Source organism: Micrasema longulum, unplaced genomic scaffold (genome assembly GCF_059751315.1).
Source record: "Micrasema longulum isolate JH-2025_06_02 unplaced genomic scaffold, ASM5975131v1 h1tg001300l, whole genome shotgun sequence".
Classification (NCBI taxonomy): Eukaryota; Metazoa; Arthropoda; class Insecta; order Trichoptera; family Brachycentridae; genus Micrasema; species Micrasema longulum.
Genome location: NW_028278487.1, coordinates 182,131 through 202,138, shown reverse-complemented (window position 1 = coordinate 202,138; position 20,008 = coordinate 182,131). Strand labels below are relative to the sequence as shown.

At 31.3% G+C, this 20,008-nt stretch overlaps 1 pseudogene across 1 annotated transcript in view; it reads left to right on the top strand.

The window, feature by feature from the left end:
• LOC148276000 (spondin-1-like) overlaps positions 1-20,008 on the top strand; it is a 185,399-nt pseudogene that overhangs the window by 89,142 nt on the left and 76,249 nt on the right. Inside the window, exons 4-7 of the transcript XR_015823881.1 lie at positions 2,681-2,872; positions 3,993-4,202; positions 4,355-4,609; positions 5,629-5,812. The product of XR_015823881.1 is annotated as a spondin-1-like (transcript). The remainder of the gene's footprint in view (positions 1-2,680; positions 2,873-3,992; positions 4,203-4,354; positions 4,610-5,628; positions 5,813-20,008) is intronic.

The following is a 20,008-nucleotide window of genomic DNA, read 5'->3' as shown; positions in this document are numbered from 1 at the left end:
CGAACCTTTTATGTTTAATGTGGCATATCGCCTAAACATCTAAAATATGTCAATAAAGCTGAAAAATACTATAATATTCATTTTTTATTTTTCTTCATTATTTTTCTTTTCTTAAAAAATATACACAAATATACGAGTATTTTTTTAGTTTGAATTATATAGATTAACAAATTTCAACAGGGATGGAGAATACCTTAGAAAAGGGAATATGGAAGTCCAGGCAATTACAGGGCTTATGACCTGTCATTGGCTGGTTTAAGTGGCCACTTCACACACTGTGTAACATTCACCATTTTGCCTATGTTTGAACATCCATATTTCTTCATTTCTTCCATTTGTTGATTTAAGTGAAGTTAAAGAGCTGAAATCTTTATTGTTGTGAAGAGATCTCTCGAAGAGAAGGATGTTCAAACATAGGCAAAATGGTGAATTGAATGGTGAATGGTGAAGTTTAAAATGGCCACTTAAACCAGCCAATGACAGGTCATAAGCCTTGTTAATACCTAGACTTCCGTATTCCATTTTCTAAGGTATTCTCCAGCCCTGTTGTAATTTGTCGAGGGGATGAAATCCAGCCTTTTGTCGACAAACATTTGGACAAACTCAAATATTGTGAATTATATAGGTTTAATTTCTTTCTCTTGTCCTTATACATAACCAATGCATATTGTTTACTTGCCATTTATACAATAATTTATTGTAGCGCATCTCAATCAGTTTTTCAACGTTGAGACGGCGAAGTAATAAAGACATGTTTTTTTATTCGAAGTTAATATTTTTTGTGAAAAACTATTCTGTTTTCATTTCTTACCGATTACTTTTTTATGATATGTTGTGTTTTTATTCGCAATTAAATATGTTTTTTTTAAAATAAAAAATGTGTTTTTTGTTCACGTAGTAAAATTTATCATTATTATTGTTATTAAAGTGCCGATATCAGTCTCATACTCAAGCACTAGTCTAGGGTCACCATCAAATACTTCTTGTAGAAAAAAACCCGATTGTATTGAAAGCTCGTGTTGATTCTGTCAGGGGAAAAACCGGGGACTGTACTCACGAGAACAGAGCGCTTCATGCAATATACCACCAGACGGGCTATTTTATAACTTGCTATAAAATATTCCACAAGCTACCACATTTACATACGAATGGACAAGGTTTTCCATCGCAATTTGCCTAGCGTTGTGTGTCCCAATCAATTTGTTTTCGATGCAAAGTTTTACAATAAAGCAGATCGCAAAAAGTATGCTGAGTCTGTGTTTATAAAATAAATATTTGAAAACAAATTTATCTTAACATTTAAACATAGTTTTTATTTTAAAAAAGGCTTGGGATGACGCTTTTTTCCCAATAAAATTATTGATACGAATTGTCCATGTCAGTTGTCAGTATATTGATAATTCTAAGTATTTTAGATGTTTGATTACAATAAAACCCTAAAAATATTGAAATTTAAATTCAGAATACGTAAACCTTTTAATCCATATTTTTTTTAAATAATTAATTAACTCGAAATAATTTGGAATTTTATTTATCTAGTCACCACAATACATAACTCATATTAATTTACCTAAATGTATGCAGCCTTAAATTTAAAGGTAACCCGAGCAGAACCCTTGAGTCTTATGATCAGCGCATAAAACATTTTAGTCTGGATAAGTTGAAAGCTAGGAGACATATTGTAGATTTAATAAATCTAAATAGTAAACTTAATAGTGAATAAACTTTTTGTTCAGAGACTGTACCTTTGAATGTTTCTTTTCAGCAATTAATATAAAACCGTAAATTTTATCTACCAATCTTTATTAATAACATCACTATGTATTTAAGGATTGTATAATAGGGAAATATCAAATACTAGAAATACCGATAAAAATATGTAAATAGATTTAGAATAATCAGTTGTATTTTTAAAATCAATATGAATATTGTTGAGAAATATTTTCATACATGAATGTTAAAAAAAAAATACGTTGCTAGAAAAACGCGACATGTTTGGCATTGGTACTTGTGATATTAAGATTTGTGATAATGTTTTATGGATGTATTAGGGATGTGGCCAATAGAATGACCGTTTTTGCGGGAATGACAAATTACAAATTTTAAAATATTTATAATGCTTCTAATAATTAGCAAAAAAAAATTTTTTTACTGGACCGTATTTCATAGACTTTTATTACTTTAAAAATGTTTAAAAACAAGTAATATATCTCTATTATGAAGAAGTATTTTTTTTAAAATTTAAAATGCATAATATTAAAAAATAATTATCAAATGTAAGTATTATATATAATAGTATATGTTCATCTTTGTCCATTTAGTAAAAAAAAAATAGGTGGTTGTTTATTTCTTTTTTTAGTTAATGAGTCAGTTTGATTTTTAACTTGAAAATAGTCCTATTCAAAGTGGTCGGTAATAATTTTATGTAACAAGGTAAACTCTAATGCGGTTCTTCTTTTTTCAAGACTATTTATTTAGAAAAAAGTTGAAAGACCTTTGTGGATGAACAAATAACGATTCTCTTTGGACCTGTATTTAAATTCATTAAGAGTCCCAATTGCAACGTATTATCGATTGTATTTTTACTGCTACTTATTACTGTTTAATATGATATTTTTCATCCTATTACATTGCCAAAAAATTATCGGTTTAATGTTTACATTTTCAATTTGATTTGCAGGCTCTCTGGACGGCTCCGACCGCAGGGAGCGGTTGTGTGACGATCAAGGCGACAGTGATAGAGCACCACGACATATGGTATATGGACGAGGGTCCACTCAGCAAAACCCTTTGTGAGAATGTCCAAGAGTCATTTGACATGCAGCCACCCATCGTGTCTAAGTGCTGCGCCTGCGACGAGGCCAAGTATGAGGTTAGTTTGTTTTGCTTGTTTTATTAATTAATTCTTTGACTTACATATGAATTAAATTATGTTTTTGAATATTTTCTTCTCATTAAAAAAAAAACTCTCTGAACCCCTATTTAAAAGGCTTTATAGCAGGCTAAAAAGAGCGGGTGTGGAAGGACGTTATGAAAAAAGGACCACAATACCCAGACCAAATGAGAAAAAAAAAGGTTTTTTATTCTTGCAGCTGGCGGCAATCTTGCAAGAACCCGCCACGCTAGTTTCACGTTGGCTATCTAACCAACTGCGCAACGGCGCCTGTTAAGTGAGGATATATTTACTCATAGTGAAAGGGGCAATGAAAACAGTAAAGTTAAATTAAATTTAAATCGCGGTTTATGAAATTACGAGAATGAAACGAATTGAATATTATTAAAAAGTAACTACTGACAACAAAAAACATTGGTTTTTAATATGAGCGATACTGATTGATAGACCCTTAGTTCTTAAAACTTTTATTTTCACTTGACTGAGTGACTGCGTTGAGCTGATAAGGTTAGGCTGACCCTTTGGGCTGACTGTTTTGGCTGATTTGTTGGTCTGACTGACATAACCACGCCTTTTGGTCTCTTTATAGACCAAATTCCTTTGTTTTTCATGTCTACATGGTAGGAACAAAGTTAATGTACTTAAAGACGTTGTTCTTATGTAGACGGATGTTTTATGCGGAATACTGTTAGTCTTGCGTTAAATGCTAAATGAAATGACAACTGGCTTCATCCGCCGTTGTTCTTTATTTCAGTTGAAATCATTTCATGTGCATGTGTCATTGATCAATGGACTATTACCTCCAAATGTCTGAGTGTTAAATAGGACCAAAAACCAAAACGAGTGTTTTTGACTCAATGCCTGCTCTCAGATAAAAATCATGTAAAATGAAATAGAGTGGTATGAAGTCCGCCTCATGGTGTAATATCTGATTATTGATTATATTGAGCATTTAAAAAATATTTGCAGTATTTATATTTTATTCGTTCCAACTCAATAGAAGTCTAATGGGGTAGGGATTTATGTTGTCATATTTCAATGTATAAACTATTTGGAAATTAATAAATATAAATACTATACAATTTCCTTTATTTTTTAGGTAACATTCGAAGGACTCTGGTCTCGTCATACGCACCCTAAAGATTTTCCTTCCAACGGTTGGCTGACCAGGTTCAGTGACGTCATTGGGGCGTCTCATGCTGCAGACTACCGCTTCTGGGACTATGGAAGACATTCCAGCGAAGGACTCAAGCAGTTGGCGGAGCACGGAGCCACGAGGGTATTGGAGAGTGAGCTGAAGGCAGAGTAAGTAATATCTTCAAACGACTATTTTTTATCCCATAGTTTATTTATGTATTTTTATTCTCATACAGAATTATTTTTATTCAATGCACTTGGAAACTGAATAATAAACTTATAATAAACTTTAATATTTTTATAAAATATATCTTTTTGTTACAGAGTAATCATATCCGCACAATTATAAAAGCTCGCGGTATCTCATACCCGAATCTGACTGGGAAGACTTTCGCCGTCTTCAGAGTGGACAATCGTCATCATCTCATGTCCCTGGTCTCCATGTTGGACCCGTCTCCAGACTGGATAGTCGGAGTATCAGGCCTAGAGCCTGTGCCAAGCCAACTGCTCCTGGGTGGAGTCCAAGGTTCTAAACCTGTATCCTTGGGATGCTGGAACTGATAGTGACCAACATACATAGTAAGAAATTAAAATGATGCATTTGTTAATCTGTAATATTTTTTTTCTAAAATATAAAATGACAGTTTGCTACAAATACGCAAAATAATTTCCGTTTGAGAGGGTCTTCGAAGGACAGTCGCACCGAACAAATTTGACAAAAACATAAGATTTATTTTATCTTATTATACATAAATAAAAATATTACAGTAATATAAAGTTACTTTGACTGTAAGGGTAGGTAATCCTGTTCTAAAAAGGCAAAAAAACTTTATTTTACTAGCCATAACACAATATGAAAATAAGAATTATTTTTTAATTATTATTTCTTTTGTCGAATATTTATTATCGCTCAACACCTAATGAGAGAAAAATGCACTATTTTAGAAACCTTTTTAAATGTTTAAATTAATGTTGTTTTTTAATGATTTCTACATAAAACTTATATTTTTATACCCGTTGAAAATAACTCACTCTTGGTACTCTTTAACTTATTGATTTATTTGAAACTTCAAGTACAAAGTATAAGTACTTATTGCTAAAAACAATATTTTCCAGCCAACCGAAAAAGCAGACTGGTCAAAATAAGAGTTGGTTGGTCAAAGAAGAAGAGTTATTTATTTGGCCAATTAGCGCTTTTACTAGTTCTCTCAGTTTCATTTTCACTTTTTAGAACAGTCTGAAGATGCCCAGTAGAGGGCAAAAGCGCCAGTTAATTAAATGAATGAGTAAAAATTTACAAAATAATTTAATTTAAATCAAAATATAAGTCACAACATCATTTCAATAAAAGTTCATCAAGAAGTATTAGTAAAAAACATTAGTCAAAATGCTCTTTGGGCGTAAAAATATAAATAAATGAAATATTAAACTTATAAATATAAATCTTTTGCCTCAGATTACATATCTACTAATTTATATAAATATCACTTTGTATTAGGTTACAAAAAAATCGAACCCTCAGTATCAAGATGTAAGTTTCACAGATTGCATGTTTTGTGGCACAGAACAAAAAATGATCTTACTGTCTTTTTTCCCAGTCGCCAGACCAGCCAACCACCCCTCGTGACGTCATCCGGCGGATAAGACCCAACTTCCCGAACGACCCTCGCTCCCCCTTCTACGACCCCTCGGGGGCGGAGATGAAGCCCCTAGCGAGGCTTTACCTGTCCAGACAGAGGCTGTATGAGAAGAGCTGTGACAGCAACGGGATCACAGGTGCAGGTGAGTTGAGAACAATCCAACTGTCAAACTCTCACCTAGGATTAACACCACAGGGCGATGATGCCGACGCCTCTGAAGTTTGCACATTTTTGCACTTATCGAATTACTCGTATCGTACAGTAAAGGCAAAAAATAATTTGGTTCAAACCCCGAAGCATTAAATTATACATAATATATAATTTTTCGGCACTATCTTTTAAAATTTATTAAATACAAATTTACAGAAAACAAATCATTTAAAAAAAAAACAAGACCCCACTAAGTTACTTTTTGTGGTGTGTTAGTTGATATTTTGGCTGACAACAACCATATAATACTAGAAAACAATGGTCATTTTCAACTAAGGAAAACAAAAATGGAATTAATGAAACAGTGCTTTAACAAACATTAAGATTATGTTTATAATAAATTAGGACAAGAGAAATTATCTCGGATTTGTAGGTTGTAAAAGATTTTTGACCAATAGGATATTTGCATTTTGATTTTTATATTATTTAAATTTTACATATATTTTAAAACTTTTATAAAAAACATATAAAAATTATTCAAGCATCATCAAAATCATTTCCTCATCTCCATGGAAGTATGAAATTTTATATTTAACCATACAAATCAAATTAAATTGTAGAAATGAAAATGTGTATTCTATTACTATAACCACTACTAACATCACGCCATTTCTCCGTACGGGGAGCGGAGAAAATGGACCGCCACACACGTCTATGCTAGCATGCATTTCTAGCTTCTTCCAGATTCATACATTTCGTCTTACGCCCCCCTCGCTTCAGCCTGCTTTTGACATGACTAAACTCAGGGTTTTTGTTTATCTGATCATGCCACGTATTTTTTCGTCATCTTCATCGCACGTTATTGTTGATTCACGCCTGTTTTACCATTTTTTCGTCATGCATTCGTTCCACGTGACCAAACCATTTCAGAGACCCTTTTTTTATTTTTATCAAATATACCTGACTCATATATCATACATCGTCATAAATTGATTTCCCACACACGTCTAAAATATCGCATTTTGGCCGCGTACACTCTGCCAGTTCCATGTTTCACTTCCATAAAGAAGTGTCTAATAAAATGATTTATTGGACACTTATGTATGGAAGATTACACATTTTTATTAGCAGCGAACAGATTATGTGTGGCGTTAGTTAAAGCTTTGATTCTTAAGCAGTATAATTTTAAAAAGTGTCATGTGAAGATTTTCATAATTATTTGTTAATAAACAATGAACTTCCTGCAAAAATTGGCAGTTCAGCTGAATAAGATTATTTGAAAAAATCAATTAAAAAAAACTAGGTTATTTGTGTAAGTTCTCATTATATAAAGAAAATCCTCATTTTAAGATCCATCAGTCCTCCTTTTTCAAATTATGATCTGGCAACCCTATCTCTCTTCAATCCGTGCCTCATACCTGAGGACGGTGATTACGCCTGACTCCAGGCATGGCTCATCTGCGCACAGTTTCCCTCCATCTGGAACGGTCTTGTGCTCTTCCGTAAGCGTTTGTCAGTAACGATTCGGACAATTTAGTGACTAAGCCGCCATCTTGTAGGTTTACGTCTACGCGACCTTGTCCCTTCGACACTTCCCGGGAGAATAGTTTTCTCCCAACTTTTAGAGTGTCCCCCGGAAATATGTCTGGGCAACCCTACCAAAGAGTGCTGTGTGTATTAAAAAAAAGGCATTTTAATCATAAATAATTGAGTTATACACGGGGAACATAAAATTAAAAACGTATATTGTTTCAACAATATTTTGAGTTCATCCAAATTTTGTAGACAAGGACCGGATCAACTGCCTAGGGGGTTAACCCCTAGGGAGTGTTAATATTAATAAATTAAAACAGAGATGAAGAACATTTTAGAGAAGAAATATATAAGTCTAGGCATCTTCAGGGCTTATGACCTGTCATGGCTGGTTTAAGTGGCCACTTTACACACTGAGTAACATTCACCATTTTGCTCATATTTTAACATCTATATTCCTTCAATTTTTTCATCTGTTGATGTTTGTGAGGTTAAACAGCTGAAATCTTTATTTATGCTCGTGACATTCATCAAAAACAATTATTTCACCTACATACTTGGCAACGTATAAGATTTTTTAAAATTTTTTATACTTCTTCATGGACCAGGTGGATTTATCAACAATATTTTGAGTTTGTCCAAGTTTTTGTAGACAAGTTCTGGATTCAATTCCCTGAGGAGCTGTTATATAAACATATTACAACAGAGATGAAGAACATTAAAGGTAAGGTAATACAGAAGTCTAGGCATCTACAGGGCTTTTGACCTGTCATTGGCTAGTTTAAGTGGCTTTTTAATTTACAATTTAATTTAATCAATTTACAACAGCCAATATTCACACTGTGTAACATTCATCCGTGGTCATAAGCCCTGTAGATGGCTAGACTTCTATATTACCTTCTCTAAAATGCTCTTCATCTCTGTTGTAAAATGTTAAGTTTATTGTTTCATTTCAATAACAGATTTGACGGTTTAAAATTTCTTTGTTTTTTATAATTCACTTATTTCTCTCTGTCTGTAATTGTGCCTACTTTCTTTAGTCAGCTTTAGAACAATAATTAAGTTAAATTATTATTGAAATCGAAAGTAAAAAACGTTTCAGAAATTTAAACTGAAATGTACGAAATGTGAAAAAAAAGTTGAATTTATTCCGTCGAAAGATTTTCTAAAGCTTTATTTTACATAGTTGATAGTCGTAGAACTTCAAAAGTTATCCCTAGATTGACTAGTACCTAGTGAGTTTTGTACGGTTGAACATAGAATTCTCGTCACCACGTAAGATGGGTTGAATCTCATCCATTTACTGCCTTTTGTCTGAAATGTCAAATGTTAAGAGCGGGATCGCTTATGGCAGATGTAGGGCACGTTTCCCGCGCTGTCAGCTATTTGCGGTGTTGCCATTATATTTTGACGTAAGGATAGAGGTAAGTACTTACCGAGTATCTAAACACTCGTCATTAAAATTTGCACCCGGTAAGCTTTTAACTTTTTGCAACTTTGATAAAAAAGAACACACGTACAAAATCATGTTTGTATCTAAAAAATTCCATACCCGCGTTCTAGAAGATTATATAATTTATGTAGAACACCCACATAACTTTAAACGGGGAACGTCAAACTATTATTACTTACCAAATAAAGCGTAGGAATAGTTATGTAAATTTTTTCAATAAATTATTAACTTTTTTTGACAAAAAATATTATTACACTTAAATTTATATTATAATTAAATTAAACAAATTACAACAGGGATGGTGAATACCTTAAAAAAGGAAATATAGAAGGCAAGATATTTACAGGGATCTTGAACTCTCATTGGCTAGTTTAAGTGGCTACTTTACACACTGTGTAACATTCACTATTTTGCTTTGGAAAAACTCAAATATTGTGTAGGATAAGGTTGTTAAGGGTTGTTTGGAGTTTCTACCCCAGTAAGAGATTGACAGAAAAGACACGAGGTTGTTGTTTGATGTTTATTTATTACACAATAATGAATTATGTCGGACGAGTGTTACGTCGATGATGGGTTGAAGAGACTAAACTTGAACTACATGCTGGAACTGTGTGAACTGGACGAACTTATTGAAGTGATTGACTGGCGTTGCGTCCTATGGTCTTTTTATAGACGACGTTCCTTTGTAGTTATTTTTTTCATAGTAGAGACGATGTGAATGTATTGCAGAACAATGATTTCTGTTTTAACTTGCAATACTATAAGAGTTGCAGTATACGAATGTATTGGATTCGATAGAAAATTATGAAATTGTATCGTCGGTCATTAGTTTACATCAGGTGAACTAATTAAACACGTGTGTGTCATCGATTGTGGAGTATAGACCCTACATTTGTAATAAAACAAACTGGTCCAAAAAACAGTTTAAAAATTGGAAAATTGTTTTCAGGCGATGCCTAGTATGTGAAAAAATTCAGTCAGATGAATTCCTTTACAATAATGAAGGTTTTAGCTCGTTAACTTCACTAAAATCAACAAATGGAAGAATTGATAAAATATGGATGTTCAAACATAGGCATGATGGTGAATGTTACACAGTGTGTGTAGTGGCCGCTTAAACCAGCCAATGACAGGTCGTAAGCCCTGTTAATGCCTTTACTTCCATATTCCTTTCTTTGAAGTATTATCCATCCCTGTTGTAATTTGATAATCTTAATGACTCCAGAGGGGGTGAAATTAAGTCTTTTGTCTACAAACATTTAGACAAACTCAAATATTGTATGGTTAAATTCTTTAACTTTATATCACTATTGTGAATCGCAATATAAAAAGAAAAAGGGGCTAGGTAAGCTATTCATTACAATGGAAATCTTAGGACACGGGGCATATAGTATAAGCACTTGAGCAACGTTAAAATGTTTTCATTGCACTTAAATTAAATAAAGGACTTCAGTTATTTTTTTTGATGAACATAATGTAACACAATATATATATTTTAAATAGTGCAAAGAAAACACTGTCTTCAATCCGCAAATCAAAGTTGTGTCGTGATAAAAATACCACCATAATAAAATCACAGAAACTCAAAATATTTAACAATAAAGATGGAGAACGTTTTAGAGAAGGAAATATGGAAGTATATGCATTTACAGAGCTTATGATCTATCATTGACTAATTGAAGTGGTACTCTGTCTACATAACAGAAAACTGTTTGAAACAATATTTTGAGTTTATATAAATTTTTAAAGACAAGGACTGGATTCAATTCCCTGGAGAGCTGTTTATATTAACATATTACAACAGAGATGAAGAACATTGAAGAGAAGGTAATATAGAAGTCTAGGCATCTATAGAACGTATGACCTGTCAATAGCTGGTTTAAGTGGCTACTTTACACACTGTGTAACATTCACCGTTCTGCCCATATTCGAACATCTATATTCATTCAATTCTTTCATCTGTTGATGTTTGTGAAGTTAAAGAACTGAAACCTTTATTTATGGGGGTAAGATTCATCTAATACTATTCAAAAAATTTCGATTCTTCAATTTCGTGTATCGCGATTTTTATTGAACTAAACTCTACTACTTTTATCGCCTCTTGTACTGGGAATTGTGGGAAATACTGCGAACGTGAAATATTATTTAAATGGTGTTTTTACACTACAATATTTCATAGTCTCTAGACTGGTACCTGAAGCGTAAGATTGATCACCTTACCTTCATGTTACATAAATGATTGAGATACGCTGCAATTGGTGTACCAATATAGTGCCCTGTGCACCATTAGGTGCGAAAAGAGAAAGATGATGATGAATTTTATAAATTTAATTACATACCTAATCAAATACATGATACATAATAATTTTATCATTAAATCAATATAATAAAATACAAAAACATAATTTAAATAATAATTGAGATATGGTTTGTAGAGCAATAAATTAATGTTATAAATAACATGAAAACAATTATATACAGGCATAACTAGTAATAACGTTTCTACCTTGCTAATGAATAAAATACGTGTTCGTTTTACATTTATTTTTATTTTCTAATCAAGTTACTTAAAACGACAGGTCATCAGTTCTGTAAATGCCTAGACCTCCATATCCAACTCTCAATTTTTTTTCCACTCTCTGTTGTAATGTATTTCAAAACGGAATAATTAGAAATTTAAAGCTGGGTTTTATGGCGAAAATTCATAAAAAAAAAAATAGTAGTCACATTTATTTAACACCCTTGTGCACAATGGAATTTACGACTCGGTGTAAAACAAAGAAATATTTTTTGTTTCAACAAAATTGTTCTGAATTTTTACTGAAAAAAGTGCTTCCGGTTTATAAACGACGTAACGTTAACCTCTTCCGGTCCCAAAGGAAAAAGAAACATATTTTGGCCATGTATAGTCCGTCCATCCAAAATTCAATTTAGCTTTTAGCATCCATAATAAAACTTTGTTTCATCTGTTTATCATTCAAATATATACAAAGATACCCTGTTTCAACAGGGTCATTTTATAAGTTTTTGGATAAAAAAATAAAATTGGTTCAAAGAAGTTTTAAGAAACGATCTCAAATATTTATGGTGTAGAAGTTAGTACATTAGGTCCCTATCAATAAAGTCCCACGTTTGATCACGTTTTGGTATATGTGTCCCAGTAGAATACTGCATTGACGATTGTTTTTGAATCGATGGATACTCTCACGCAAAAATCTTTAAAAAATAAATCAAGTGAAAATTAGGAACTGAATAAAAAAGGATGCCAGTCTCAAAGATGCGGCGAAAACGATGAAACCGGTTAATGGTTGTTCAAATTTCGTTGATTTCAGTATCACTTGTCTTTTATTTCTCTAACATCAGTTACTTCTAATGTTTCTGAAAATAATAATAATTATTATTATATTTATTTTTTACGAGCAGCCTTAAGCTGTATGCTTTCTATTTTAACGTTTTTGGCGCACTTTAACTTTTCCGAAACAAATATAGTCCATTAACTCTTGTGGTAGCTTATTATAACCATCAACAACCCCATTGCTCAGGAAATGCGTCCGTGGATTTAGATTGTAAGTATTTTTTTCTTTCTTTTTAAGGTAAAATTGTATTTGACTAAGCTCTGTTTCAATTCAGGCCATGCCTTTGTGGGATTTTTTTGTTTACTATTTTTCTTTTAATATGTACTTCATTGATATGTAATTATGATTTATTTTTTTAATACTCTGTTTTATCATCATGTTTATTGTAAAAAAAAGCAAAAAAAAATGAATAAAAAAATAAATAAAAAAATCATCTCTTCACCAACAGTCTAACCACTCAAAGTAAGTCGTAAGCCTTGAAAATGCCTTTATTTTTATATTTGTTCATAATACCCTTATCTTTGTTTAGATTTTGGTCTCTAAATGAAATCCTAAGACGTGTAAAATTCTAGAATTATCCTTCAAGGATTTTGGCATACTCAAAATATTGTCAATGTATAAATGTCATGTTACATGAATAAGTGATATTATATATATGTAACTATACGTAAATGATATTACACATATTTTAATGTGATGTAACATATACATATTATTTAAGTTGATGAAGCACTTAGCCCAAAGAGCTTAAAATGCTTTTAGTAAAATATTCCCCAAAGGTAACTTATATTTTATTTCCCATTTTCTTCCCCATCGCATATTGGAAAATGTATATTAAGCCTTAACCTAAATAATAAGCATTATTGAGAGTGAGCAAAGGAAGGGTGTTGGGGTGTTTACGAGCAAGTATGTAAAAGCGTTACTACATGATATAACATATATTATTGAATCTTATATTATAGAAATATTTACTCGGGTGAAGGTATTTGAGTATTAAATGTACGGCGTGTTAAGATTTTTTAAAAATAAAAAAAAATGTCTTAGAAATATGTTTTTAATAAGATTTATCATCATCAATGCCCCCAATTTGTACCCGATGGTGCATAGAACACTGCATTAGAAAAGTACATTTAGTGTATTTCGATCATGTGTTGCAGGAAGGTAAAGTAGTCATGATAGAATAACTTATATTTAAACATTTTAACTAATATAAGTATAATAGTATTTAACCCCTTAACGTCTTTTTATATCTAACGTTTTCGAAGAAGTATCCATCTCTTCGTCAAGACACTCAATACACCAACATGCAAATATTTAAATACACTATCATCTTTACCGTCACTGTAGTAAACATGTTTTTTACAAAAAAATACATAAATTACATGCAGAGTTAAATAGGATACAAACACCACCATGTCTAAACATTGACTAAAATTAAGTTAATAATATTTAGCGATATGTTGTATAATTTATGGGGGAGCGGTTAGGAAGAGGACGGGCTACGTAATTGAATGTAACATGATTGGCTAATTTTTTAATAAAAAGTTGGCTATATTTAAAAGTCATATGATTATTTATTAGTGGAGTATTTTTAAAAAGCTTATTAAATTTAAAAAGTCTCCATATTTAAAAATTTTCTCCCGTATCCTCATTAAAATCGGGATTTGAATTTATAAGATGATTGGCAAACTCTGAAAAATTAATATTTTGTAAACATTTTATGGGTTTTTTAATGGAAATATTAAAGCTTTGTGACGTTCTTCCAATATATCTTGATGGACACGTATTGCATCGTAATAAGTTCACCCCTGAGTTATTCAATATATTGTCGCGTCCCGCGACAAAAATAATTATACCTATAAGATAATCAGAACCGTTATAGTTTAAAAGTAAAATTGAATATAGAAAACAAATCAATCGCGTAAATAAACGTTTTACCCGACAGCGTCATCAGCCATTCCCGCGGCGGTCACGTGATACCTCCCACCACACTAGTTTTTTGAACGTAGGGCCGTAGTACTCGCCGCTGGCGAGCCAGCCAGTTGCAATCTGGTTCGCGAGCAGTGCCCACGCCGCGCTAGGCCAGTTTTCCCTCGCAAATAACTATGGGAGTTTTGGTATAATTCCCTATGCACCATGTTGAGATGTGCCCAAAAAAAAACTTGTATTCTAATTAAACCAGCTTCCGGTAAGTCTTCAACAACTTTCGAATATATAAATCAACTTGTTTCGCTTATACAAATTTGTAATTTTTCATTATTGTCCACAGATCGGATACGTATGATCATTTTAAGCTAGAATCCATTATGACGGCTGTTTAGCCTTATACACCACGTAACAACTAACAAATCTCCAATTAGTAAGTACAGTATACAGCACGGAACTGTTGTTTTTTTTTTAACTTACTTTCTCGAGCCGTTTGTAAAGAAATACATTTTTTTGTAGTATGGAGAGTCAGGTTACCCTGGAATCTCGCCCTTGAACCTGAGTTGTCGACATTTTCTTTGATTCATCCTGCAGAGGCGTGACTCAGCAGTTTTTCTCCTCAATGGCAAATCGACACAGGACGCCATTTCTAGGATCCTTCGTAATCACTGGTGTTCCTAGTACTTCCTTCTCAAGTAAAATAATATAGAATGGTTCGAATCTCTCAGAGGATTATGTGAGTGCCTCGCGTGCATCTCTTCATAAAGGTTGGTGGAAATATACTTCGAAAATTAGTGACTCCTAATGTAATACTACAGTGAACTAATGGATACGCAGGATTATTCAAATCTTTATCCTCATTACGGGGAACCGCTGCCCAAATTATTTTCGGTTCTAGGACACTTAGAAGTAATCACATTGTAGGTTAATTTCGAATCCTTTTAATAATGGGCTATTTTCAATTTTAATTCTTACTAGGAGAGATCTCTGCTCCAATTATTATTAATCCTGTTTACTATAATTAAGTTCCTCATAAATAATTGTTGAACATCTTGAGAAACATATATGTCCGTTGTCTGTAAAACTATATTTTACTGATTTGTAATAAATAAACTTGAAATGAACCACTTTATTCTGTCTTTTCCCACCGTTGTTCACAACCAAGCAAGAAATTCAGTATTTTATTAGAATTTTGCAATAATACCTAATGGAAAGTAACTAAGGACCCATGTTATCCTTCAAGGAACCTTGAGATCAAAAAGAACAAGTTCTACCTGAGACTATTAGCCGCAAGGTAAGATTTAATATTAAAAAAGAGTATGACAATATCATTTTTATTTTTACAATTTATTAGTAATTTTCCTATTTTTTTCATTGGTTCGTCTCGAAACCGGTAGCTATATATAGTCAGTAAGTGGTTGAATACTAATATTTACTAACATTAATGTTTTATAGGTATTTGAGATAATGATTTAAATTTGTTTTCGAAGGCGTGTTTTAAAATTACATAAAATGTCTCCCTCGACACCGGACACACCGGTGAAGCATTATCTTTAATTTAAAAAAAGTCATACATAAATTGTAAAATAACAAATAAAAAAAATTATCGAAAATACTTGTATATTTCCTCTTTTTAACTTGACCACCTTTACTTTCACTTTCTAATGGGGATCTTCAAACTACTAAATATTATACAGTGTAAAGGTCATTTATATAAAACTAAATAGTATCTTAAGTGTAAGTACATTTCTGTTTCATTAAAAAAAAATGTATTGTACCTCTTTCGACTTATTTTTCAAATGTTCACCTAATGTAATATTTTGTTTTATTTAAATGATCATTACAGTGTTTAATGTTAACAAGTCAAATAAACAAGTGGAAGAGTACCAAGTTCAGGTAGACGTCGTTTTACGCCGGTGTTCCGTTTCGAGAGACACCGGCGTAAAAAAAAAACGGCGTAAAATGATCACAGATATAATGGAAGATAAAAGGTTAGGTTCCGTGTCAAAAGTTTAAGAAGAATCCAACATGTTTGTTTAATACATAACCTATATGCATTCAAAATAAATTATAAATGTATTTAATAAATACAGTTTAAATCCGTTTACAAAATAAATAATAATCTCTTGAAGTAAATAATGTTTTTTTTAATAATTAACACTAACTCACTAGTTTATCGGTGCTAAATTAAATTATCACACATTTAAAAAAAAAACATCTTATTTCATTTGCTTAAATTGTTGCTTCTTTTTTTTGCAAAATCATAGTATAAACGACAAATATTTTCATATTCTTTTAATTTTAATAATAGTAAAATAAAAAGTATGATCATACCTTTTTCTTTTTCTTAAAAACACAACATAAAATAACTTTGAAACTATTTCACACACACAAAAGGCTGCTTTTGTAAACGGTAATAAAATAATAATAACGTGTAAAAGTGTGTCTGCTATTAGAATCACAGCGCCTATTGTCGTCTGGTGTCGGCCAAACCGGGGAATCCTACGCCGGCACCAACCTGCGTAGTTGTAAATCGAACCGGCGCAAAACGACGTTTACCTGTATTTTCAATTAAAAATACATGTTTATATTATATCACTATAATCGAATTTTATCATGAATTGTCAATATATAACTTAAATCGAGTAAAATCTTACGCTCCAGGAGCAAACCCAGTGACAGTGGTATATTGCAGTACAAAAGCACCTTATTAACATATCGAGGCTTTACTGATAAAATCCATAAAGTCATTAAAACACGTTCCGAGATAACCGCACCTAAAGCTTTTTTATTCTTTCAACGCATAATTTTGCCTACAATTTTATTTAATTTTTTTATTAAACTTTTAAAGAGTAATTTTTATTCTACGCAAAACATAAAATTTAAATTTAACATCTGGCACCTATATTTAAAAATATTTTAAATATGTAAAGACTGTTGACTTAATGCATTTTGTCAGTATAACCTTCATATATATCATACTGACCCTCCCAGGAATTGAACCTAAAACCTCAAAGATGGTAGGCTGACGTGCCACCCACTACACTACGAGGCAGACTTTTCTCTGATATCTATCCCTAAACAGTTTATCTTGGTATTAATCACACATATGATTTTTTATTTATTTTCGTACTTCGGCAATATTTAAGATATAATTATTACAAAATTAACCATATTTCTACTTCATAAAACCGTTGTCCTGTGCTGCATAGAGACATAGATAAAACAACAAACCATATATATCGTTTTTCTGTTTTTTTCTTTTAACATTTATGTTAATTAGAGCACGGAATACGAAGACAAAGTTGTAATGTTTACAATTAATTATCAAGTAAACAATTAAAAATACAGTTAATAATTCATAAGTTACTCGATGAAATCGGGATGATGTTGTTCCGTGGCTAGTGTTGCGGACTCACTGCTTAGAGGTCCGATGTTCAAACCCCGTTCTATCCCATCTTGATTTTAATTTTCTAATAGTGAGTTATTAACAACTCGTTAAAAGTGGCCATCAAAATTTCAATTTTGAAAAATTATAAAAACGCTTACAAATATTTTTAAAAATAAAAATCATCCGAAACGCTTTTAGTTATTACATAACGGTGGTCGTTGTAAGTTTTAATGATATTTTTCATTATTTTATTTTATCAAAAATGACGTAATAGCAAAAAAACTTCCTATCAAATTGGAATATAGATAAGTTATCTTAGCACCTATTACGTATTTTTAAGGAAGTAATGTATTTTTACGTATTATGTAAGGTATTCAAAATATTTTTTTGGAAAAGCAAACACCCTTTGAACGAGATTTTCTGAACCGAGGTATAAATGTATTCAAAAAAGGAGAATTCTAATATATTTATTCAAAGATAAATATGTAAGCGTAAAATAGCTTAAGAGACCCTCGCTTGAAGCCCTTTATATGCTGTATGTACGACCATTTCTCATTTTGTATGCAGTAACATAATATGTTTGATATTTCACTTTAATTATGCATAACGTTCTATGAATTTAGGCTAAATACACGTAGTCTATAAGGTTAATTCATTAATTACTACCCTTGTGTGAAAACAACCCCTAGTATTTTAAATGAGGTTCTTCCTATCTTAGTCTTTATGAATTTTAATATCAAACTGCCCAATGCAAATTCTTTATCATAATTCCCCTTTTTAAGTTAAAAATTAAGCCTACGTATTTAATTAGAGAACATGACATTAAAATACACCCTTTTCAGCAGAATAAAATAAATACGATTCACAAAGTAATGTTGTATGAAATGTAACAAATAATTGTCATTTTTTAATACTCGGATTACGTCAGTAAAGCTGCAGGTTTGCAATATTGCCGTAAAAAAAATGTGGATTGAAAGTAATGAGCAATAATATACAATAAAAAATACTGTTGAAAATAATATTTGGCTTTCAGACTTTACCAAAATCAGTATTCTTCTATTTCCCAAACAAAATGTGATTCTTGCAACTATTGTGCAACTATTTTGGAAACAAATTTTTTTGAAAGACGTATTGTGCTTTCTTATGTTTTTGTAAATGTTCATATTTTAAATATTTGTTAAACATTTTAACATTTTTTCCCTTATATATAATTATATATATTATATATATATATAATTTATGACAAAAAGATTATTAAGTAAATCGGGTTGTGGTCCCGTGGCTAGTGTTGCTGACTCACAGGTCAGAGGTCTAAGGTTCGAACCCCACTCAATTCTAAGTTGATTTCCATTTTCTAATAGAGAGTGATTTACAACTCGTTGAAAATGTCCACCAAAACTGAAATATTTGTGTAAATTATAAGAACGCAAATATTTCTTTTTATTTTAAAATTTTTTCAAACAGTCAATTTATGTATGTATTTTTTTAATCGTATTTTTTAATGTTTCGTTTTTTCCTAAATGCAACACAACGTTACAACACCGTTTGCAGAAAGTCTTTTTAGGAAAGGTTTTTAAGATTTAAAATTATGAAGCGCTGTCAATAATATTTGAATACGTACCTTTATTATTCGTACAGATATTTTCATTATTAATTCATGCAAAAACAAACAAAAACTGTTGAAGATTGAGTGAAAAATATTTATGTTACTATTATATTTATTTATTTACTTATAAGTAATTTATTTCATATTTTTGAGACATAAATTTCAACTCCATAGGACTAAAAGTCCTGTGTTGAGTTGGGACGAGGAATAAGTTGACACATATATGCAAGTATTTATCTCATCACATACTCATCACAAATATTAACATCATTAAACATCACCATATAGAGAGAGAGTGGAGTCTACCTATATAGCAATGCCAATAATACGCTTCTCTAAGCTCCTGTAGGGTGGATCAATTCACCCTTGTTTGCACATTGGTTAGAAATATTGAGACAGACATAAGAATATTATTAATTTATATTGTCTTTTTTCTAAATATAATTATTTTCTCAAAAAAAAATTAATATTTTACAGCATTGCTCATTTTTCTGCATTTTCATTTCTAAATCTTGTTATTCTTATTATTTTTTTTTATTCAGCCATTTCTACTTTAAATGAATAAATTGTTTAATGTTATTTATTCAAATAGGAATAGAGTCTGCATCACACAGTTTTTTCTTTTAAAAAATACATTAAAAATGCATACAAGTGTAACAATATATAAATAATAATATCTGTACCTCAGAGGCAGACGGATACAAATCTAAACGTTTAATGTTCAACAATAGCCTAAAGAATCTACTTTTTCTAAGTGATTACTAATAATTCAAGACATTAATTTGTATTTTCAGTATCTTGATATATTTGTTTTTTATTATAAGACTTATATTTCTTCAAAATCAATAGAAAAAATAACAAATTGGATACAAAAATTGAAATGTCATTTCATAAAATTCTGGATTTGTATCCGTCTGCCTTTG